This window comes from Halichoerus grypus, chromosome 3 (assembly GCF_964656455.1).
Source record: "Halichoerus grypus chromosome 3, mHalGry1.hap1.1, whole genome shotgun sequence".
In the NCBI taxonomy this organism is placed as follows: domain Eukaryota; kingdom Metazoa; phylum Chordata; class Mammalia; order Carnivora; family Phocidae; genus Halichoerus; species Halichoerus grypus.
Genome location: NC_135714.1, coordinates 52202125 through 52228807, shown reverse-complemented (window position 1 = coordinate 52228807; position 26683 = coordinate 52202125). Strand labels below are relative to the sequence as shown.

At 33.8% G+C, this 26683-nt stretch overlaps 1 protein-coding gene across 15 annotated transcripts in view; it reads left to right on the top strand.

Annotated features, from left to right (window-relative positions):
• The window catches only part of EPHA5 (EPH receptor A5), a 343456-nt gene that overhangs the window by 146545 nt on the left and 170228 nt on the right, over positions 1-26683 (top strand). The gene's annotated exons all lie outside the window — the stretch shown is intronic.

Sequence of the window (26683 nt, the reverse complement as noted above, 5' to 3'; positions counted from 1 at the left end):
AAAATTATTTTGAGAGCATTATAATTCCTTGAAATCAAATTAGAATTACAATAGACAGGTTGCCTTAATGTTTTGCCCCCATTGCCATTTAATTACAACCAGTTTCAAGGGAAACTAAACCCTAAACTACTTTCTTTTTTTTTTTAGGTGTTTCTTTTTTTTTTTTATTATGTTATGTTAATCACCATACATTGCATCATTAGTAAACTACTTCTTTTTTAATGGTAGTATAGTTGACATACAATATTATATTAGTTTTGTGTGTAGGACATAGCGACTCAATATATATATATATACATTACAAAATGCTCACCATGATAAATGTACTTACCATCTGTCACCATACAAATGTTAATACAACATCTTTGGGGCGCCTGGGTGGCTCAGTCGTTAAGCGTCTGCCTTCAGCTCAGGTCATGATCCCAAGGCCCTGGGATCGAGCCCCACATCGGGCTCCTTGCTCAGCGGGAAGCCTGCTTCTCCCTCTCCCACTCCCCCTGCTTGTGTCCCCTCTCTCGCTGTGTCTCTCTCTGTCGAATAAATGAATAAAATCTTTAAAAAAAAAAAATACAACATCTTTGACTATATTCCTTTATGCTGTGTTTTACATCCCTGTGGCTTATTTATTTTATAACTGGAAGTTTGTACCTCTTAATCCCATTCATCTATTCCCCCCCCACCCTCGTTCCCTTTAGCAACCACCAGTTTGTTCTCTGTATTTATGAGCCTGTTTCTGTATTTACGAACCTGTTTTTTTTTTTTTTGTTAAACACTAAATACTTGGAGTAGATATTCTGTCTTCATGTTCCTGGCTCTTAGAACAGTCCTACAGTGTGAGCTTGTGTCCTGGTATGTCTGAGATGGCTACATTTCTCCCCTTTTCTGTGTAATACTTTTCACTCTCAAAATTATTTCAACTCTGAAATTTTATCAGATACCAATAACTTTTGATAAATGAAAAATAATAATACCTATCATCAATTGAATACTTACTATGTGCCAAGTATTAGGTTAAATACTGATGTGATTCATTACAACAAGGCATTGAGGCAGATGGCAATATTATGCTATATTTTATAAGGCAGTTGGAATCCAGAGAGGGTATTTGCCCAACATCTAGCAGAATCGAGTTAAACAAAGTCTTAGTCATCTCTGTAACCTCAATGCCTAAGATGATATAGCCAGCTACCAAGAAAGAGATTTCCAAAACATCTTTGTTTGGTGCCTGAAAGAAAGAGGTAGAAGAACAGATTCTGAAAAATCTCACAGTACTTGTTTGAAGCAAGGAAATGAAGAAATTTGATATGCTATAGCTTTGATTATTCTTATACTATTCCTATATTGGTATATTTATGGTTTATTCATGCCAGGGGGCTTCTCTTTGAAAAAATGATGATTCTGTGTGTTTTAGTAAGGTCATTGTGTTTTTACTTCTTTATGTTTTTCATTTGAGGAAGTCTGTACTTTTAAATGTGAACACTTTAAGGCAGAAATCACTGCTCTTTAGAGTATAGTAAATAGCTTCTCAATGGTTCCAAAGGGTGTAGTAGGTTACTGAAATGGGCCGCAGATGTGGATCTCTGTAGTTTAAGAGCAGAAGAAGACTTGTAGCAGAAAGATTGATAACTGCTGTAGACAGAAGAAAAAATATATTATATGAAAATGTTCCAGCCTAAATATGAAAAGCTATATATTGGATTCATGATAAGATTTAAATCTGTCATTTTAAATTGTATTCTTATCATTTCATAACCCTGGGACAAAATAATCAAAGACTTGAGAACGAATGAATGAATGAATAAAAACATAATAAATTGTTTATATTTTAAGCCACAGTCATAAAGATGACTTTTAAAATATTTCATAGCACTACATGCCAAATGCCCCTCCATTAATATAGTAGTTCCAAGAGCTATCTAGTTAATAAGTCCTTTAGTACATGGAAAATTATATAATTATAAGCTTTAAAAAATTGTCTACTACCTTCAAATATAGGTTCTCCTTAAAGCACAGGGTACATACTGTAGGACTCTCCATGAAACATAGGAGATGGCATGGTTTGGGGGATATTTTCAAGAAAGGAAAAAATAAGACACTGCCTTACAAAAAGATGTATGTCCAAGAGTCTCTCCTTTGGTTTGTAGGAGCAACTAGTAGATCTGTCATATTTCCTTAAATACTCAGTTTCAGCTACTATACAATCCTCCCACCCCACCCTGGGAAAATATTAGTGTGAGGACTCAAAAAAACCGTATTCATTGATATGGAAAATTACCAGAATTTTACTCAAAGTTAAGCACATTGAAATTGCACAGCTTAGAAAAATCATAAAGTGTGCGATATATACACCTGCAAATACTTAATTTCTTTTATCTAGAGGTTTTTTTATAATATTCCATTTGGCTAATTCAAGCAAAATCTGACTGGCTCCAAATAGGAATGCTGAAATATATGTAACACAGCTTTGATCATAGGAACTTATTTGCAGAGAAAATATAGACACAGAGAATTAATTATAAAATTGAGCAAAGTGATAAGTGGTATATAAATGTACAGACTACAAATAGCAGAGGAATATATGTTTGTTAGGATCTAAAAGTGTAAGGCAATCATCAAAGATACCATGTGTCAACAATTTAAAAGAATCACATCTTTGTCTACCTAGACATCTCTGGCTAAGTAAACAAAGCACAGTATCTATTTTGTTCTCTAGACTTTGTCTGTAGACTCCTTTCTCCTTTGACTCAGCTACTTCAAAATATTTTATCTTTAAAATTTCATCCATATGTATTTCAATCTCACTGTGGCCAGTCAAAAATATAATGAAAGAAAAATATATAGGGAAAGCAAAATGTGGACAATAAGATTTTTACATATGTTGACAAATTTGCTTGGGAGGGGAGACTAAGTTATTTCTCTAGTCAATTTTTAAAATTATTTCTAGGCGTTTTGTAGTCTGACATCTACATCTGAGCTTTCAAAAGAGTTTGTGGTACTGGCTTACTAGTCTTCACTCTTGTGATATGAAAGTGGTGCACCCACCCTTTCTCCCCTTCTTTGTTCTAGGTTAAGAAAAACATTCCTTTGAACCTGAAACCTTGCCTGTAGGCATCCTATGTATATAAATCTCTTAGTCAGTAGTTTTCTTTTTCTTAGGAGGAGCTAGGAGCAACTAAAAAAAATCAAGAAGAATCTGAAAATTCGCCAAAGTTATTTGGAATGTACTTTTTATTATCTTGTAAAGCCTCAGTTCCAAATTGTTAGTCCTGGGTTCTGATATCTGAATAATTTCATAAGGAAAATACTGTACAGCATCAGATTTGTAAACGCAATTTAAAACTGCTTTCCTATTTGCACATTTGTTTATGAATTTCTTTTTCATCACATGGCAAAACAACTTTGTCTCTCTCCTATGTGACTTTTACCCCAGTTAGCTGGACATTTTGTCACTTATTGTTTACAAAGGTTGGCAGCCAAAGAACTATGGGAAAATTAACCAGATTCCCTCCATTACAATAGCAAAAACAGATGAAATATCAGGCCAAGTGAAAGAGGACCACCAGTCTTTGATTTCTTGCTTTGCTGGTTCAAAGCTCAAGCACCATGTCAGTGCAACGGTGTATAATTAGGAATTATTTTACATGAAGAACTATGGGACAAAGGAAAAATAGTTAAAGTTTTTTAATGCAGTATTTATGGACTCCTGAGAATAATATAATATGTTATTCAATACCATACTATAACATATTATATACTGTATAATATGTCATATTAAATCTACATTTCAACTATATATAGTATTAGTAATACTATATTACTATATTATTATTAATAATAATATGTATATACTATTAGCCTAACTACTGCTACTCTGTGATTAAATATTAAGATTGGAAAGATAGAGTGTTTAAAAAAAAAATGAAATCTACTGACTGGTCCTAAATTAGTAGCCACCTGATGCTTTTCCCTTACACCCTTTGCCTCTTTTTGTTGATCATGCTTTTTAGACTCCCTTGATATACTTTCAAGCCCCAGAATATTACTTATACTGAGTGAGTGCTTTAAAATAAAATGTGTAATGTGAGACCACCTTATTCAGACTGTTGTATAAGTTACATTGGATCATTTCAACTGCAGTGAATTGGATGGAAAGGAAATAGAAGTGAAGAGTTACTGAAGAGCAGATCATACAGTCTGTGTGAAGAAAGCCTCACAGGCAGATGATGATGTGTGACATGAACAGCCTTAAGTCAATCATGAACTAAACCAGTGCCCATGCTGGGTCTGTTATACTGATTTAAAATCTTATGTCATTCACATATCTGTGTTAAGGAAGCACAGAGGCTTCTGTAATGTTAATACTGGATGTACTGGATGACACTTTAAAAACCTGTTCTCTATTAATCACGGGTCTTGCATGTTATTTAAAAATCTACTTGCAAGTCTGAGTACTCTGGATAGTTAATTTTAATGACAGAGAAGATTTGGAGAAGGGTCAGATTTACTCTTTTAATTATATTTAAATACAGAGAAGTCTTCTGCTTACCAGTATGAAAGCTAGATGAAAATGATAAGGAAAGTATGAGAGAGTGTTAACTTTGAGTAAATCACGTGTAATTCTTGATGATATGTGTATTTGTATAGTTCATTTACAGTTATTAATTACTTAGAAGAACCCAGCAGACGAGAGGATGCAGAAAATCTCCATCCTGTAATATTCTTGAAGAATTGGGACAAAAGACCCAGAGCTTCCTTGGAAGACACAGAACATGTTAGAGGCAGTGTCAGGACACACCGAAGCACCTCTAGCAAATTTAAATCAGTTAGTCTGATCTTAGACCTTTCTCTGTTGATTTAACTTCCAGAGACGTGTGTTGTGAGTGTTAGAGCTATTTGTTAACTAAAAATAATTTTTAGATGGACTATAAAATTTAAAATGGAGGAGAAAGTTAAGTTACATTATGCTTTTCAGAATCAGAGCTTTACAAATCAAGCTGTAGCAGCCCTAAATCTGAGATGCACGTGGGCTGACCAGGTGCTTCTGAACTTGCCACGGGGCAGTACTTTACAACCTGCTCATTGCAGGCACTGGGAAATGGATTCGTCGGGGTGGGCATGGTGGCTGTATTACATAAAGAAGAAGAGGAAGGAAAACGTTTACTTTTGCTTCTCTGGTGGGCAAACATAAGCCACAGTGCCTCTCAAATGATTAGGACCAGAAAAGTTTAGGTTTAGCATTTCTATATAAAGCTTATTTCACAAGCTTAGCTTTCCTTAATTTGGGTAGAAACTTAGATTAAAAAAATATAATGAAAGTTAAAAAAATATAGTCGGTTCTAGGTTATGAAAAAAAGACTTGTACATTGCAGGTCTCATCATTTGCTTTTTTTCCAAGATAACAGGGTGTGTTAAATAGATAACACTATACTGTAGAATTGAGATTTGCTGAGAGAGTAGAACTTAAAAGGTCTCAAAAAATGAATGGATGTGTGGATAAATAAATAAATAGATAGACAGATAGATCTCCATGGGAGATCTTGGAGTAGTCACTGTGAAAAATGAAATCTGTCGCAGAAAAATGGTCTAGAAAGTGCAGTGAAGAACAAGGAGGACACTTACCAATAAAGGCCCATTGGTAGGAGGGCATGTGAAAGAGTTCACCGTTACCACTGAACAATTAGTGTCATCAGGAAAGAATCGTGTCTTTTAGAGCTAAAAGGTAAAAGGAATATAGAAAGAGATTGAGGATATGGGGGAGTTTGCTTTTAATTTGAAGTAGACCAGGAATCACAATGTTAGATTTTCGGAAGTTATGGAAGTAAAGGATATGGGATCAGTAAAAGGGGAACATACAAAGTTATACTGAGAAGATGATTCATATGGTGAGAGATGAAATGGAGCGTCATGTGTGATGATATGTGTAAAGCACTTATGATGGACCTGGCATTTTGGCACTCAATAAATGTTGAATGTTGATTTTTACTATATGAATAAATATGAAAAGTGGTTTCCCACTGAATTCTTTTGATTCTTATGACAAAATCACAATGCATGTTAAAATGATTTTAAAAACTAGACAGATTAATTATTAAGATACCTTTCCAAAAATTTTAAGGAGTGGACAGTTAATTTAGTTTAGGCATCCTTTTAATGACCTTAAAGAAAACAAACACATACAAAAAAAAATGTAAAAGATTTGGAAGTCCTTAGAAATCTTCATATGAAATACTCCACTATAAAAATGATTTATCAGAATTAGGAATGATTTCATTTCAACTTTAAGTACCAAATATGTCTGAAAATATTTTATAAAAAATAAAAACTTCCTACTATTTGTGTGCTTACATAAATGAACATCTACCAAAAATATTTAGTTGTTTCTTGAGATCATTTGTAATTTTTTATTACTTTAGGCTACAGCCCTAAAATGTGGGTAGAGCAAACTATGACATAATCATCAAAATAGGGGCGCCTGGGTGGCTCAGTTGGTTAAGCGACTGCCTTCGGCTCAGGTCATGATCCTGGAGTTCCAGGATCTTGTCCCGCATCGGGCTCCCTGCTCAGCAGGGGGTCTGCTTCTCCCTCTGACCCTCTTCCCTCTCGTGCTCTCTGTCTCTCATTCTCTCTCTCTCAAATAAATAAATAAAATCTTTAAAAAAAAAAATCATCAAAATAAATTCTCCCAAATGTCATATTTCCTAACCACAAATTACTCCAGTTGTCCAAACCGCATCATAATTTGAGAATCCCTCTTTCTCTGCAGGCTCAGAGACAAATCTGTATGACATGCTTGATCATAGGACTAAAGACTCTCAATTCTAGTAAACCATCACACATTTGGCTTTTGAAAACTCAGAGAACTCCCCCCCCACCTCCAAATTTTGCCATTAGATTTTTAATGTTTGCATAGAGGATAGATTTTGAAACATCAGGTGTATTGATTTATGCTTCATGTTTATGATATATTGGATAATGTTTAAATGATTCATTGTAAATTCTATATATAACACTATAGCCTTTATATTTAAAATGTCTATTAACATGTTTATTAAAATTAATATAGATAATGACATATTTATTTCTTAGACTTATTTTCTCTGTATGTTCATCTATCACTGGCAATACTATGCTTACTGATATCTTAAATATTCTTAATAGTAACCTATGTTAGTGATAGATTTAGTGCATTTTAATAAGAAGCTTTAAGTACTGTGATATAATGACTACATTCCAAAGGATGATTTTTAATTTTGTCCCTGTCAATTTTCACCATCACTTTTGATTACAATGCCATGACGAGCTGAAGAGAATTGTAAAGAGAAAAAAATAAAAATGCTCCTCCAGACAATTTAAGATATTATTTAGTTTTGACCATCTCTGAATAAAAATTGTGAAAATACAAAGCCAGCCGACACTTAGTCCAACTGAGTATGGATTTTCCTTTGGAAAACAAAAGAAAAGTTGGAGAGAGAAAATGGGGTTAAGTTTCTTCCTGAGAAAGAAGGCAGATGGAGTCAGAATCCTTTCTAGGAAAAAGAGAATATAAAGGATAATAGCAGGTTGGGCGGGGAGGGCAGACTTCTCATTTGACAGAGCTGAGTCTGAATCTCAGCTCTGCTCTTGGGTATGTTTCAGGAGTATAGTTGATTTAAGTGTAAAATAAACACGGTATTATTTACTTCATGGGTTTCTTGAGAGTTTTAACTGAGGAGATGAAGTTAAAGTGTGTCTTAGTAAATCCCTCAGAAAATTGAAGACACAGTAATTAGTAAGTAAAAAGCTAAAAACTATGCTTTGAGTCTCTTTGTAGTATCTTTGTATCCTAAGCACCCAGCCAAAGACAACCAACAGTGTCTGGAATTTTGTGTGGTGGATGTTGAATGTGAAGGGCCATATGCTCTTCATTCACAGTCTTCCCCGTGGAGGTTTTATTCAATCCCATGGCCTTAAGTCCTCATTCACTCTGGGCTCACTCCTGCCCAGACTTCTTTCCTAAATTCCAGACTTATTTATCCAACTGCGTAGTTGACATCTCCACCTGAATGCCTCATACTTCTTACATGTAATATGTCTAAAACTGAATTGCCTATCTTCCCCTGAAAACCTGGTCCATCTGCAAACTTCTCCATATCACCCAAGGACAATTTCACCCTTTTAGTTTCTTAAATCATGCTTTACTCCTCTTTTTACCCTAGACCCCACATCCAATCAGTGAGCAAATGCTGTTGTCTCTATTTTCAATTATATGCAGCATCCAGTGGTTTCAAACCACTTCCACTGCTACCACCCTGAACCAAACCAGCATCATCTTTCTGTGGATTATTGTAGTTGCCTCAGCTTTTTTCCTTGATTTCCCCCCTTATTCATTAAAGTCAGTTCTCAAGGCAGAGACCACAATGATCCTTTAAATCATATTATGTCACATTCCTGAGTAAAAGTAAGAGTTTTTACAATAGCCTTCAAAGCCTTTTATGATCTGTTGCCTGTTACCCATTTGACCACATCCCTTAATATACTTTCGTTCACCAACTCTAATCCAGCCACTCTGGCTTTCCTTCTGTTCCATGAAATACCAGGCATGTTGCCTCATTAGAGTCATGCTCTCCCTAAGCTCATACTTGGATAATTTGTTTGCCTCTTTTGCTCAATCTTTGCTCATTCACCTCCTCAATGATACCCAACCCAATCCATACTTCATCCATTAAGTGACCTTTTAATTCATATTTAAACATAGGCATCACTTCATTTATGCAGCCTTCCATGACCCCTTTATACTCCCCACCACTGCGTGTTTTTCCTATTTTTTTGTTCCCATAAAACACTTTTGTAACACCTGTCAAACTTCTGTCTTTTTCACACATATATAACTCTGAATAGATGTACTAGAAATGAAGGAGCAGAGAAAAAAGAATGGGTAACAATTAGAAAAATTTGATTATTTTTGTCTAGAGCTTTGGAAATAAATAACCATATATAAAGTAATTTTTATGTAACATAAACTATTTATAAACCAATGTATTAGTCTGAGATACTAAGGAGTGATGTTCTATACGAATAGAATAACTGATTGTCTAAAATTTTTTGTGTAAACATAGTGTCAGCTAAGATTTATAAAACCTTTCCTATGGCATTTGAAATTAAGTTACCTCATCGATTGCCTTTTAAGACTGTAGGTTTCTATAAACTTGGAGATATAAAATAGAAAGATATTAAATGATTCTGAGTGTCTTATCAAGAAACACACACATGCACACATATACACACAGTGTTTTACAGCATGATAAATTGAAATTTTCAGAAGTTAGCATAAAATCTTACCATTACCATACAGATATTTTTAAGATATAAAAACTGATCATTACAAATGGTAATCACATAAGGCACTTTAAAAAAAAAAAAAACACAGATAGTGTGTTAACCCATATATGCTTGAGGGATATTCTTGAGGTACTGTATTGAGATTTCAAAGATCTCATATAAACATAATTTTTAAAACATGTACTTTAACAAATATTATTCCAAACAAACAGACAACCACCCGCCATCACCCCCCACACACATTTCTTTGAGTAATAGTATGTTAGCTCAGGTTGCCATAACCAAATATCCTAGATGGGTAATTTAGACAGTGGAAATTTATTTCTAATAGTTCTGGAGGCTGAGAAGTGCAAAATCAAGGTGCTGGTTGCCTCATTTCCTCACGAGGGCTCTCTTCCTGGCTTGCAAATGGCCATTTTCTCACTATATCTTAATGGCTTTTGTTTTTTCCTCAGTGCATGTACACAGGGAGAAACAGGGAGATGTATCTCTCTTCTTCTTCTGGCAAGGTCATTAATCCCATCCTGAGGGCTCCATCCTCATGGCCTCATCTGTCCTGAATTACCTCCCAAGGGCGATACTTCCCAATAGCATCCAATTAGAAATTAAAGCTTCAACATAAGAATTTTGAGGGGACATAAACATTTAGTCCATAAAAATGCTCTCCTTTCAATATCAATGTAGGTTTCATGCTGTGAAAGTATAAATCAATGTGGTAGGTTCATGATGTAAAAATGTAAAAAAAAAAAAAGTAGAAAAAGAAGAAGACAAAGAAGAAGAAGAAACATAGAACTTGAGGCTTTATAACATACTCACATATGTTTTCATCAGCCTCTGTCACCTGTAATTTTTAGATTAGTTACTCATTTTATTAAAATTGTAGCTTCTTAGAAAAAGTGTTTCCCTAAAATTATGATATTATGCTAAAAATTATAAGAAAATTAATATATCCTACATTTCTAGAAGCCCACAAAGACAGATTATCAAACTTTGAGATTTTTTTATGTTTGAGGAAGGAAAAATGGGTCAAATTTTAGCCTTATAGAAGTTTATGCCTGATTGTACTAAAAAGATAAACCTTATAATAAAATGCTGGCAGTCTCTTAAAGATTTAAATTCAAACGAAGTGAACATTTTGAATATTGTTGATATTGCTGATATTGTTATGTCCACCTAAATCTGGAGGGGATGACATTAGTAAAGACAATTGTGAAATGTTTGAGATAAGAGAAACAGTGATGGGGTAAAGGCCCACAAAGACAACAACAACAATTTCCATAGTAGGTAGCTCTGTGAGATTTATTTTTTGTCTTAAATGTTCTTTATGATTCTTCTGAGAATAGATTAATAATACGCTTGAAAAAGTATAACACTGGAACCAGGGACGAAAATTTTAGCCCTCAGTTTCCCTATTATTTTAGACAGGCTATTCAGTCTTTTTGTGTCTTGGTTAAATGGTTTAAAGTCTTGAAATGCTTTTCTTCCTTTATATTTTAGGTTATCTTTATGAAGGCTTGTCTTTCACTGTTACTCAAGTTTTAGGGTGGTTTCTTCAGTGGAAAAAGAAAAGGAGGCGAAAGGAATTACTGCTGAACATTACGTACCAGCCTAGAATGTTCATGGGTTATGTCTGGCATGTGGCAGTCACTTCCAAAGTCTTGGTCAGTTCTACAGCCCTGGCATTGTGAGATGTAAATTGTTTTGAATTGAAGCAGATAGATACAAATACAGAGGCAACTAAAATTCGATGACCATTGACATATTAATCATATTATTTATCATAATGGTTTTTTAAAGAGTATCATTTATTGAGTGTTTATTCTGTCAAGCTCTGTGCTACACATATATGGATGCATGTGTATTACATATCATATATATATATATGTATAATATATATTACAATTAAATCCTTACAAATATCCATATTTTACAGATAATTACATTTAGACTCAAGGTTATAAAGTATCTTATCAAGGGTCAATTTTTAAAAATTTACATACAATGTAAAATTGCTAAGATTTAAACTCAAGTCTGTGTGACCTTGAAGTCTATGCTCTTCTACCCAAAGAGAAGAGAAAGTGTGGCCACATGGACTGAAAGAGTTAAGAACCAGCACTGTGGAGAACACAGTAATGAGAGATAAAAAAGGTAGTGAATTAAGATCTGGCTAATATCAGTCTGGGTTACCTGAGATTGCATACAATACACTTAAGGTGTCCTCAGTCCTTGAGAAGGGTCAGTTAGGTAGAGAGTGAGTATTACCCAGGAACAAGAAGGATGGTGCCTCAAGGTCTGCTCTCACCAGAGCAACAGTGAGAAAGCTTAGCTGTGTTACCTCACACATCCTTGCTCAACTCCCAGATTCTCTACTTAGTACTGGCTGGTTGTAAGCTTTTTAGGCACATTGCTTTGCCTTGCATTTATAAAATGGAAATGTTAATGCACTGACTTCATATCATGATTGTGCTAATTAAATGATATGGATCTGTGGAGAGTTCCACTCCCTAACTGGCACTAGTGGACATGATGAATATATGTCCATTTGTTTTATTAGCATGGCTACTGTTATTATCTCTGTGTGATGTGGTTATAAGAGAGCACATTTGGTGATGTGGTGGCAGGATAGTGATAATCATAAAATGACAATGGGAAAGGAACATGCTTTAAAATATAATCTAATATGGGTTATGATTATAACCTGAAAATCTAAGTTTTCATATTATAAAATTAAAAAAAAACTGCTTTCTAATCATCCCTAAAATCAACCATTTAGAGTTATTATTTTTCTGGCTTCCTTTTTCTTCCTGCTCTGGCTTCTGAAAAAAAAAACAAGCCCCATTCTGGTTTTGAAATTGAGATTGCCAGATAGCTAAGACATAAAAATAAAAGCTAGGGATGATTGAGTAATTCTATAGCACTGATCATAATAAACTAAGAAGAAAATATGTGAGCTACACATAGACAAATAACAATAATGTAATATATGATGGTATGAAATATATTTGAGAGTTTGCCTGGGTGAAAGTTTTAGAAATAAGGTATATTTTTAAAGGCCAGTCTTTACCAAGGTATTTTGGGCATAAATTTCCCATTCTGTGAATAAAGAATTTTGCCCCTAATGATGACATCTGAAATTGTTTAATTTGAGACACAGTAGGACATTTGCACACTGAAAATTAGGGGCAACTAGATGACTGCTTTTGCCAAATGAACTGCACTAACCAGTTGCTTTTGCTAATTCATAGAACTTCAATTTAAAAGAACAGTATTTCGTAGATACAAATTGAACACTTACAAAATGGTTTGATTCATTTTAATTCTCAGTGTACAATTTGCAGAAAATTGGTTTATTTTTTTTTATTTTTTATTTTTTTTAAAGATTTTATTTATTTATTTGAGAGAGAGAGAGAATGAGAGACAGAGAGCACTAGAGGGAGGAGGTCAGAGGGAGAAGCAGACTCCCTGCCGAGCAGGGAGCCCGATTCGGGACTCGATCCTGGGACTCCAGGATCATGACCTGAGCCGAAGGCAGCCGCTTAACCAACTGAGCCACCCAGGTGCCCCAGAAAATTGGTTTAAAGCAACTGCATGATCTATGTGTTCTTTATACTTCATTGTATTTATATTCATAGCTAAAAATTAGCTAGATCCTATACTCCAAGTATACTTTCTCATAAATTATCAGGGCAATTTTTAAAAATTTCTTCTGTTTTAAGGCAAATTATAGTTTTCAAACACTTTTACAGTTAACATCCCCATATCTATCTATGCTTTTAAAAGAACTACTTAAAATTAAAATTTAATTAACTACTAAAAATAAAAATTTAAAGAACTACTAAAAATTGTTAATTTTTACTTAAATTCAAATTATGATCAGTCTGGGCAGTAATTCTGCAACTATACTGAGGAATACATTTTCTTTTTATTGTAGTTTTTTGATTTTTAAAGAAAAAATGTAATCACTAATGTGTTTATACTACATATAATGGTTTATTCTTCATTCTAAAATAGTACATATATAATGTGTACTTTTTCATCATATCAAAGGAGATGTAATTTTGTTACACAGCCAGTATTGTTTTCTGAGTTATTGAACTAAGATGTAATGCCCAATGGTACAAGGAGAAATGCTCATAACAGAAAACACTATTTTTACCTTAGTTGTGCAGGCCAAGACCCTGAGCCAGACGTTGCATATACTTTCATAACAAATGTTGTGTTGGATGTTTTTATCCCTTCATGGAAGTTTTATTGCATTAACAGGAACATATTCCCTTCATGATTCATAACTGGACTTATTTTATGACCATACAGACACGAGGTAAAAAAACTGGCTTTCAGTACCTGATTCTAGAAATAATGGATACTTCAAGTCAAATACACAGGCCATAAGGTTTTCTTTCAATTACAGGATAAATCATCTAGCTTAATATTTAAACACTACATCCCTTCTATCAAGGCAATAAACATATTATCACAAATAATGTTCAGAAAAGTACATGCATTGAACCATTCAATAATGAAGAAAAAACACCAAGGGCTGATACAAGATTATTTCGTGATATTTCATCAATGTTTAATTTATCATATTCAACATGAAATAAGGTGAAAAGGCCTAGATGTCATCAGATTCCAACAATTTGTACAGAAAAAAAATATCTGTGCCTACAATGAGAGAAAATATAAGTGGGGCACTTGGATGCCTTTTAATTTAGAGAAGATAATATACATCTTTTTATTAATAAACAAGTGCTAAACTTTGTGCCATGTTTTTAGTAAGATAGCATTTATCTACAGATTTCCCCTTTCATACAGTTTTCCATAGTAAATTTATTCTCAGAAACATAGATATCTAGCTTTTCTCTAAACTTATAAAATAATTACAAACATTAATTTTGCTTGGGAAGATATAAAATAATTATACGTTTTGGATAACCAATGACCCATAGACATATGTTGAAAATATTTGCAAGGCATAGTGCTAACTTCTAGGTGCTTTTAAAAGAATTATGTAAACTTAATTTTCTTAATGTTTCATAATCTAGTCGTTTCCTGGATTATTTTTTTTAAGATTTTATTTATTTATTTGACAGAGAGAGAGCACAAGTAGACAGAGTGGTAGACAGAGGGAGAGGGAGAAGCAGGCTCCCTGCTGAGCAGGGAGCCCAATGTGGGGCTTGATCCCAGGACCCTGGGATCATGACCTGAGCTGAAGGCAGACGCTTAACGACTGAGCCACTCAGGCGCCCCCCCTTTTTTTTTTAGTTTTAATTCTTTCACCAATTGAAGGCATAATATAGGAAAGTACCAGAAGATTTACCATTTAAAATTTAAAAGTCATTTAATTCGGAATGCCTGGGTGGCTTAGTCGGTTAAGCATCTGCCTTCGGCTCAGGTCATGATCCCAGGGTCCTGGCATCGAGTCCTGCATCGGGTTTCCTGCTCAGCGGGGAGCGTGTTTCTCTCTCTGCCTGCCACTCCCCATGCTTGTGCACGCGAGCTCTCTCTCTCTGACAAATAAAATCTTTTTTAAAAAAAATTAAAGTCATTTAATTTGATTTAACTTAATTTCTATTTTTCTGCTTTTCTAAATTACAAATTCACTGAGTTCTGGATTCATCAGATATATCTGATAGTTCATGCTTCTTAATTTACAAATAATTTAAATTGTGAAAAACTGTTCAAAAGCAACAGTTGTTCATAGGACGGAAATGACATAAAAAGCAACTACACCTAGTATTTGTTGATGTCAAGATTAACTCTTGCTTAGATAGATAACTTTTGTTTGTATCCATGAAAAAGTAAGGATAATGTTTAAGAGTAGAGAAGGTATAATGCTTAATACAAAAGCATTTTATACTTGGTGCCTCGGTGGCTCAGTTGGTTAAACATCTGCCATCCCCAGGTCCTGGGATCAAACCCTGGGTCCAGCTCCCTGCTCGGCAAGAGCCTACTTCTCCCTCTCCCTCAGCCCGCATCCCCCCCACCCTGCTTGTGCTCTCTCTCTCTGAAATAAATAAAATCTTTAAAAAATATATAAATATTATACTAACTTTTCCTTAATGTTTCAATGTATCCTTTTCAAGTGTCTTTTTAATTTTTTTATTTAAATTCAATTAATTAACATATAGTGTATTATTCATTTCGAGGTAGAATTCAGTGATTCATCAGTCTTATATAACACCTAGTGCTCATTATATCCTGTGCCCTCCTTAATGTCCATCACCCAGTTACCTCATTCCTCCATCCCCCTTCCCCTCCAACAAGTCTGTTTCTTTTAACAACAGAAATACTTCTTGCTAACTCTCAAATCTTTATCTAATTAAGAAGTTAATCAAATGGAAAATATGTAACCAAATATCAAAAGTGTTTGCACATACACATATGCTGCCATACATATCCTACACACAGTATTATTGAAATGTGCTGATCTGAATTGATTCATATTTATTTGTTTGGGAGAGCAAAATTGCCCAACACTTTAAGTATCTATTGAAATTATAGAGCTATGAAAAATATCCAATAAAATTTAATAATTAAAATAAAATTTTAAAATTATCTATTACATTTATTAGTGTAGAGGAGTTCAATCCATCAATAACTAAGGGGAAAAATAATCTCTGCTTTTTGAAATATCATGAATTCTATTATCTCCATTAAATATTCATCCTTATATAGATAGGTGGTAGAAGTCTTTCAAGAATTGCTGAAATTATGTATCTTCCTTTTAATGGATATTCAAGTAGATAAATAAAGAGGAAATATTAGGATTTACAACTGTCCACAGTTCAGGGGTCAAGTGTCAGTCCATTCCAAACCACAAGGAGCCTCATGTTTTAGTTACTATATCTTAAGCATGTCCATGTTGCCGAGGTGGAGAAATATATCATCGTATCATTGTAGAATGTTTTCTAAGAATACTCTGCAAGACTCTTGGTATTTAAACTTGTGAAACTAAAATTAGTTTAGTTTAACTATCTTATCTTATGAGACATATCACTCGTCAATTAATAATTGTGAATTAAATATAATTGAATTAATATGCCTTACTTGAGCAAGACAAAGATTCCATCCCAGCTTATATCATAAATTGGTTATATTGATACATATTTTCTTCAGTATGTTTTAAAATTTGAGTATTTTCTAAATTTGCTAGCTATTAGTTATGAAATATTTAAGTTCTAATCTTAGAAGTAAAGCAGGAGGAGATATTGGTACATAATACATTTTTACTGAATTTAAGGATATTCTGCTCTGTTCTGAACTTTAGGGAAGGTGATAATTTCTTATCTGAACTATGGGAGGGAGGTTAGTATTACAACTGATCATTGACACTACATGATACAGCATTTTTATAAAATATAGAATGTATTTTGTATAAAAGATACAGATGTAGAAACATTAAAATGTTAAAGTAATATAATCCTCAACAGTTTCTAAAATTACATATCTGTATTTTATTTTTAATTGGATGGAATTGTATTATATATGTTTAGTCTTTTACTGAGGGACCTTGATTTTTGGTCTCTGTACACACATAAGACACACACATGCACACACACGATGCTATTTTTAAATTGTCATTTTGAATGTTTTTTTTGAATGTGTGTATTAATATTAAACAACATTAAACAATTAATGAAATCTAAATATGTGCCAGACAACGTATAAGCAATTGCTACACATGACTGAGTTATTTAATGGGGTAATAGCAATGAATAAGTTTTAATTATATATGCATGTCCAGTGTCCAGTACAGTTCATGACACATAAGCCTGGCTAATTACATATATTGAACAAATGAATATATAAAGGATAAGTAGCAATTAATTTTACTCTTCATTTATAAATATTGTATGACTTATTGGGGCTTCTATCAATATTTGGCAAGCCTAAATTATAAATGTAAATATAAATAGAGATAGAGGTTTAATGTATTTATCAATAGTAGTTTTGGTCTGGACAAAGTCCTTAAGATGGCAGCAGAGTAGGAGGACCCTAAGCTCCTCTCAGCCCACAAACACAACTAGATAGCTATCAAATCATCCTAAATACTCCAGAAATCTGCCAGAAGACTGACAGAACAAATTCCATAACTAAAGGGAGAGAAGGGGTCATGTGTCATTGAAGAAGGTAGGAAGTGTGGAGACATGGGTTACAGGAGAAATAGATCACAGCTTCTGCAGAGAGGAGAGAGCTGTGGTCATGGAGAAGGGCAGGCAGAGAGGAGCACACAAGAAGAATGAGCAAAGAGAATGCTTTCCCACAATCATTGGCTTGGAAAACAAAAGTGGCTGAATTTCATGAGTTTTCACAAACAGTGGGACTTAAAACCTAGAATTTTAAAGGTCAGTGGACTTGGCTGGGATAGAGCAAGATGGCCCTGGAGAGAAGACAGGCAAACAACCCAGCAGACAGTATGGAAGCAGCCATCTGAAGAACGCCTGGGGCACCCAGAGGGGAGATTATTCACTCTTCTTGGAGAGGAGAGCATCCCTGAGAGGCAACGTTCACAGAGATACTTCTCCAAGAACAAGGAAGCTGGCCAGCACCATTTCACTGTCCTGCCCTTCAGCATAAACACAGAGCCACCACGACTGGGTGGAGGGGGGACAGCACAGTGCTGAGGTTGGTTGCTAACTTGCTTCTACCAAGTCCCATCCCCCTGTGCTCTGGTGAGACTGCCCTTCTCAGTTAAGCTTGCCTCAGTCCCAGTGCAGCAGGCTCCTCCCCTGGAAGGCCAGCACAAACCCTGCCCACTCCATGTCTCCCAACCAGAGAGTTTGGCCAGACCTCCATTCTGGTGGAGTGGGTGTCAGATCTCATTCCACAAGTAGACCAGAGCACATCTAGTTAAAACTTGTCACATTTGGGTCAGGGACCAAAGACTGACCACAGTGGGTAAGGAGAGTCTCTGCAGATGACTGGTCTGAAGAATAGAGCAGCCAAAACACAACAGCAGAGTGCACATAGCACACACCAGAGATGCTCCCTGAAGTGCCAAGCCCTGGGCACTACATGAGCTCCTCATAAAGCCTTTCAAGAGCAGGAGACATAACTAGTTTTTCTAACACAAAGAAGAAGACAGAGACTTAAACAAAATGCCAAGGCAGAGGAATTTATCCCAAATGAAAGAACAAGATAATGCCACAGCCAGAGATCTAAGTGAAATAGATATAAGTAACGTGTCTGGTGGAGAATTTAAACCAGCGTTCATAAGGATACTCACTTGGCTTGAGGAAAAAATAGAAGACTTCAGTGCGACCCTTACCACAGAGATAAAAGAGTTAAAAAAGACTCAGTTAGAGATGAAGAATTCAATAAATGAGATTAGAAACAGGCATGATGCAATGAACAGCAAACTGTGAGAAGCAGAGGAATGAATTAGTTACCTAAAAGACAAAATAATGGAAAATAATAAAGCTGAACAGAAGAGAAAATGAAGAATTATGCAACACAAGAATAGACTTAGGAAACTCAGTGACTCCATCAAATGTAATAACATTTGTATTATAGGAGTCCCTAAAGAGGAGAGAGAAAAGGGAGCAGAAATTTTATTTCAAGAAATAATAGCAGAAAACTTCCCTAATCTGGGGAAAGAAATAACATCCAGATCCAGGAGGCACAGAGAACTGCCCTCAAAATCAAAAAAGCAGGCCAACACCAAGACATATTATAATTAAATTTGCAAAATATAGTGATAAAGAAAAAAATCTTAAAAGGAGCAGGACAAAAGAAGTCCTTAATTTATAAGAGAAAACACATAAGGCTAGCTGGAGATTTCTCAACAGAAACTTGGTAAGCCAAAACGGAGTGCCATGATATGGCTGAATGGGAAAAATCTGCAGCCAAGAATACTCTATCCAGCAAGGCTATCATTCACAATAGAAGAAGAGATGCAAAGGAGAGACCAAAAGTGACAAAGACAAGAAAGGATCTGAGAAAATCTCCAGAAACAATGACAAAACAAGTCATAAAATGGCAATAAATATATATCAATAATTACTTTGAATGTAAATGGACTAAACGCTCCAAACAAAAGACATAGGGTATTATAATTGATAAAAAAAATAAAATAAAAAAAATAAAACCAAGACCCATCTATATGCTGCCTATGAAACACTCATTTTATTTATTTATTTATTTTTGAGAGAGAGGGAGCGCCTGCATGTGAACTCATGAGCAGGGGAAGGGCTGAGGGTGAGGGAGAAAGAGAATCTTAGGCAGGCTCCACACTCAGTTTAGAGCCTGACTTGGGGCTCGATCTCATGACCTTAAGATCATGAACTGAGCTGAAATCAAGAGGTGGATGCTTAACCAACTGAGCCACCCAGGCACTGTGAGACTCATTTTAGACCTAAAGACGCCTGTGGATTGAAAGTGAGGGGGTGGAGAAACATTTATTATGCAAATGGATGTCAAAAGAAAAGTCAGAGTAGCAATACTTACATCAGACAAACTAGACATTTTTTGTTCTTGTACTATTTTTATCCTGCTTTGATATCATCATAGTACTGACTTCATGGAACGATTTTGAATAGGTTCCCTGTATTCCATTATTTATAAGATTTTGATAAAGAATGTCATTAACCATTTTTTTTTAAATGTTTGGTAGAATCCACCAATGAAACCATGTGGTCTTGGGCTTTTCTGTGCTGAGAGATTTTTGATTCCTAATTCAGCTTTCATGCTTGTTTTGGTCTAAGAAGATTTCGTATTTCTTGGATTCAAGATTCATGATTCAATTGTGGTATCTTGTGCTTTTTTATGAATTATCTGCTTTTTTTCCCCTAAGTTACCTGATTTGTTAGTATATCATTGTTTATAGGAACCTGTTATCATACTATGTACTTTTGTGGTTATCTGTTGTATTGTTTTCTCTTCCATTTCTCGTTTTGTTTTTTAGTCTTCTCTCTTTTTTTTCTTAGTTAATGTAGTTAAAGCATTGCCAAATTTATTTTTTAAAAACTAATTATTATTTTTAATATTCTGTTATTGTTTATTCTTGTCTCTATTTATTTCTGATTTTTCTTTGTTATTTCCTTCATCTACTAAATTTCAGGTAAGTCTCTTCTTTTTCTAGTTCCTTGTAGTGTAATGTGAAGTTGTTTATTTGAAACTTTTTTCTCTTAATATGAGCATTATAGCATAAATTTCACTCTAAAATTTGTTTTTGCCGCATCCCATAGGTTTTGGAATATTACATTTTTTTCTTTTGTTTTGAGACATATTTTGATTTGCCATTTGATTTCTTATTTGGCCTATTGGTTGTGCAGTAGTGCATTGTTTAATATTTGCATATTAAATATTTAATATTTACATTGTAGATTTCCAGCTTTGTTTTATTGTTGATCTTTAGTTTTGTATCATTGTGGTTAGAAAATATACTTGGTATGATTTCAGTTTTCTTAAACTTGTGGTATTTGTTATGTCTGTTTTTATGTGATTTAACCAGGGAATTTTTCAGTGTATACTCAAAGAAAATGTGTATTCTATTTTTCTTGAATATCTTTTAGAACCATGTATTCTGAAGTATGCTTCAAGTAAAAAAAAAAACTTTAACTGAGGGTGATCATTTAAAATAAAGCTATCAGAGGGGAGGTGGTGGGGGATGGGTGAAATAGGTGATGGGGATTAAGAGTAAGCTTATCATGATGAGCACTGAGTAATGTATAGATGTGTTGAATCATTATATTGTACACCTGAGACTAATATAACACTGTATGTTAACTATAGTGAGATTAAAATACAAATAATTAAAAAAATAGTATTATTTTCTTCTCTGATATTATTTTCTAATATTAAAATCAGCCTTATTACTTTCTACCATTTAAAGTTATATTAAAACTAGCCAGGAATTTTAGATTCTTGAGTAGGCTTTTTGTCCTATTTCTATGTGTAAGCATTCAAGAGATGTTGCTAAATTTTAGAGTTCCTACTTTAAGATCTATTTTAATGTATCATTGTTTAAACTCATTACCTATTTTTTTATACTGAGCATACATTTTAAGTATAAAGATCTGCTTTCATTTTTAAGTTTTGGTGTAAGTATTAAATTATTTTGTAATTTCCTTGAAGCATGTTGTGATATGTTATTTTTCTTAATAAACACATCTTTTTTTAAATTTGGGCTAAACTATCCTGTGGCCACTTCATTTTGAAAGATCTGTTTAAAAAGTAAATTTGACTTTTTTTATATCCTTTGATAATTCACATATAATAGAACTATGGTAAAAATCTTGTCATAGTGATTGTCATTCCTAATAAAGCATAACTGGATAAATCCAATAACATTTTTGAAGATTAATTATATCTTAAACAAAATAGACAAAAACAGTCTGTACATATATAGAAATGTATATATATAGAAATGTATATATATGTATATATATATATATATATGTTTTAAAATGATCTGTATATTTTAATTGTAGTGGGGACAATGATAGTATTCTAAATTACTAAAACAGTATTTTCTACATTTTTTTTTTCTTGGTGACTATGCTTCTGGATTTTGAACTGTAAAATGAATTCACTTAGGTATCCCAAGGGTGATGGATCTTTAAGGCTAAAATATTTTGGACAGATTAAAAGTAATTTAATTGATTATAAAAATTTATAGGAAAAACCCTAAATTATGAGGTTAACCAATTTTGGTAATTTTGAGAACTTTTTAAGATTTTCTAATTAGATTAGGCAATACCTTTTCACAAATTTGACAATTGAAATTCATATACTGATGATATGCTTTTTCTGTTTAGATTTTTACAACTATTTTAATAGATTTAATTAACATCCTTGTTTTCTAAGTGATAAATATGAGAGCTGCAATGTTGGTAGTTTTTGCAAAACCTCTAAGGTAGCCAGCGTAGATGTAGGACATATTATTATTTACTTTCCAAGACTCAATATTTAAATAATTTAGCTTCATCAGCTTTTATTAAGTTCTGCTATATCATTTACACTCTGAGAAGGACACATTATACTATTTACACAATAAATACTGATGAATATGTACTCAGTACAACAAATTATGCTATGTAATGTATGATGAAAATCAAATGAACCGCTTCCATTCTCTAGAATGTTTATATAGTTTCCCAACTCTATATAAAGCAGGTGAAAATTCATACACATAAAATTATGACAAAATTTATACTATATGTCACAAGACAGATGTTTAATAAATAGTTTCTAGTCTTAAAGGTGTGTAAGGAAAGAATATGTAGCAATGGAGATCATCATAAACATCATAAAAAGGCTCTTAAAAAGAATCTTTGAAGCGTGGACAGAATAGGAATTATTAAAAACATTTTCCTTCAAAAAAAAAATAGTTTCCTTCCCTCCAAATCAGACTAATGAAACATGTCAACATAGGATGCAGTTTTTGTCTCCAACTCCTTGTTCAACTTAAATGGACTTGCATAATATTTTCTAAATAATTTTTAGGTAATGTACAATTGTCATTTTGAAACAACTTTACTCCAAAAGCTTCCTTTATGTTTAAATGAAACATATCAAGTTTGAGTTTAAAGAAATCTTACTACTCATCTAGATAATTATTTGTTAAACGTTGCCATGATTAAAATGCAAAAAGGTCAATTTTGCTTCTTTTGATTATTACTCTTTATTTTCTATCTCCCCAAATATGTTGTAGCTTTAGGGTGTCAAGTACAATTTTTATTTTCTGGCCACAATATAAATATTCCTAGCCACAGTGCTTGACAAAAGGAGTGCCCTCAAAAAATAAATACTCAGTGTTTTCCAAATGCATTCAGATTAAATCCAAATTCCTTATCAGGGACTACAATTTTTTTCCCCTTAACTTACACTTCTTGTATTTTGGCTGGAATGCTTTTCCTGCAATATTCAGAAGCAGATAAAGGAGTTTCTCAAATGCTGGAAATTATAAGTAGTTTAGTACAGATGGAGATAGTGAGTGTAGGAGGGGACCACATTTGAAGGATTTGTTAGATATTGTGTGGAAACTTGCAGGCTATGCTAGCATTTTGTAGTAAAATTAATTAGGGCTTCCCAAAATGGACATGATCAAATGCTGTTAAGAAGTATGGAAACAAAATGACTGCAATCTTAACAGGAAAAGTTTCAGGGGAGTGGACTGTGCCAATGTATAATTTAAAATAGGAACTAGGGATGAATGTATGGAAAAGTAATTTTAGAAATTGTGTTTTGGAGGGGAACAAAACTGTGGGGTAGCTACAGGGAAAATTGAGATCAAGTGAGATTGATATTTTATTGTTGTTATTATTTGTTTTGTTTTGTTTCACTTTGTTTACATTGAAAAGTTCTGAAAAATTGTATTGGGCTCATGTGAATGACTAGGCGAGAAAGAGAGACAGACAGACAGACAGAGCAGAGATTGAAGAAAGAGATTGAGAGAGTCTGAGCATGTAGAAAGGATATTTGAAATATTACCCTCAGAGAATAGAGATGAGGTTCCTAATTAAAGTAAAGATATCTTCCTTTGATAGAATCAAAAACATCTGTGCATTTTAATGGGAAGAAAGGTAGAGAGGGTGGCTACAAGTGCTATAGGTTTGGAGATTTGGTGGTAGGAAAATAAGCAAGTTCCTCTAATGACTTCTATTTTCTCAGCACAGAGACAAATGTAACCAGCTAGGAATCACAAAAGAGCAGAGCTTCTAAGGAGTAAGAAGAGAGAGGAGAAGCTACAAAATAATCATGTTGATGCTGAAAACTAAAGTTAACTAAGGAATAATACTAAGATTGTCTAGCAGCATTGTATGTCCCATTTGGATTTGGGGCCATGATTTGAAGGCAATGAATAATTACTTTTACATGTATATATACATATATATATTTTTTCTTAGATAACATTGAGTCTACTGCTTTCCTCTATATCTCTATTTGGATTTCTTTTGCCACCTCAAATTAAATAACACTTTAAACTAATCATTATCTTCCCCCAAACACATTTCATATCAAGCATTCTCTGAGGAAAATGGCTCCCGTAGCTCCTGGGCAGTGAAAGCCAAACACCTTAGAGTCAGTCTTAGGATTTCTCACTCTCACATCTAACCCATTAAATATATCATGAAACCTCGTTGATTTTAACTCAGGCGGATCTCCTGAATTCACCTACTCTCATCTATCACCATTGGAACAAGAGTCTTTTCCTGCACCAGTGCAACAGAAGCAAAAGGAACAATTGCCTCCATCCCTGCTCCTCTCCAGCCCATTACCCACACTGCTACACAATGATCTCTCAAACATCATTGTCATCTCAGTATTTCCCTGCTTAAAATTTTGTAATGACCTCAAATAATAAAAACTATGAAGTGTGTCCCGGTGTCCTTTTCCCTGTCTAACTTTATCTCTGCCACTTTAAAATTTTACGATCACCCTTATCAATTCTTTAGTTTCCTCTATCTCCTTATTTGTTCACATATTTTGGTCCTTTGCAAGGATTTTGCCCCTCTAATGCAGTTTAATGCACTCTAATGCCCCCCTAATGTAAATTGGATAACTTTCCTTTTTAATTTTTTTTAACATATCAGCAGAGACTCAGCTTCCTAAGGAAGTCTTTTTTTGACATCCCAGTCTAAATTAGGTGTCAGTGTTCACTTCCATGCTCTTTCTTTTTTCTAGCGTAGAAATATTTATAATTATTCATGCAGTACTTTTAAGATTCATAAAAGCAGAGCCATGTCTATCTTGTTTACCTCTGTAATCTAGTACTGAGCAAAATTTCTGGCCCACTACACCTGCTGAAAGCGTTTTGTTGAACTCCTGACCAGAAAGATACATTTATCTACTTTTACTTACATTTATATTACTTTCTGCTTCCAAAGTTTCCATGGAGGGTTAATAAGTGTTACATATGATATCAAAATAAGTTTTTAGGTTAAAAGGCATTAAATAAAAGAAAAGAGCTGACTTTTGTTTCATAAATGATCATTGAATTCCAAATATGCAGAATTGTGGATTGACACTTCATGTCTTTGAAAGTAAATAGTGTTTAAAGTGAGAATGGTTTTACTGAAGAGGATAAAAGAAGAAAAAATGTATAACTTAGCTAAGAATGGTATTGGGTGCTACAGCAATCCTATTATAAGAAAAATAATATTTTAAATCTTTTCCTAATCATTTAGCTACAAGAATGTCCCTAATACTATCAAAAAGCTCTTCTTATCTTTCAAATACCTTCACATTCTCTCTGAATTTATAAGAACATTAAGGCTTTGCTATCACTATAATTAGATCTACTGAAAAAGTACCTTCTCATTTTTGTCAATTCCTGATTATTCATGGTGACGGCAGAAAGCCTTTGCATGGATTACTAAAACCCCAAATCATTTATAGCACATGAAAATTAGCCCAAATTCATTATGTCTATCAAAAATTTCTGTTGAAATACAAGTTCACCTTTGAACTTTAGCAAATTTCCACTGATGCTTGAATAAATGTTCTTTTTTTTTTTAAAAAAAAGATTTATTTATTTATTTGAGAGAGAGAGAATGAGAGACAGAGAGCATGGGAGGGAGGAGGGTCAGAGGGAGAAGCAGACTCCCTGCCGAGCAGGGAGCCCGATGCGGGACTCGATCCCAGGACTCCAGGATCATGACCTGAGCCGAAGGCAGTTGCTTAACCAACTGAGCCACCCAGGCGCCCTTGAATAAATGTTCTTAAGTGTATGTACTGAGTTTTGAAAATAGAAAAAAATATATATGGCTGATTAGTTTTATGTAATCTAAACCCTAAAAAGTAATCAAACCAATGGTTTGGTGTCTTTGATTGGCCCATAGAGAGAAACTGGAATGAAAGTTTGGCTTTACTAGCCATTGAGAAGAAAGAAAGATACAAAAGATTAGGGAATGAGCATCATAAAAAGATTTATTTTGTTAGCACTTACTTGACCACTAACAGAAATGTTAACAAAAATATCCAGAGAACATATTCTGTATGTGATTCTGAATAGTTCAGTTACAATCTTCATGCCATGTCATTCATTCATTTATGCATTACATGATAATTTATGATCACCTACTGTGGTCAAACACTGTGATAAATATTATGAATGCAAAATTGAACAAGACACAGTTTCTACCGTTTATGGATCATTACAATATGTACAGTATAAGTATGAATGATATTAGAATAGATGCTTGTTGAGTCAAATAAAAGTTCTAAAATGGAATAAAATGTAAAATAAATGCCTAACATCTGACTCCCCCTGAAATCAATATAATGTGAATGATACACCAGCTCCTCCATGCATTCTTCCAAATCCAACAAAATTTGTGAAGCTTTTAACACCTACCAATTAATTAATTAATTCAATAACAAAATTTTGAGCACCTACTATGTACCCTACCATTCTATG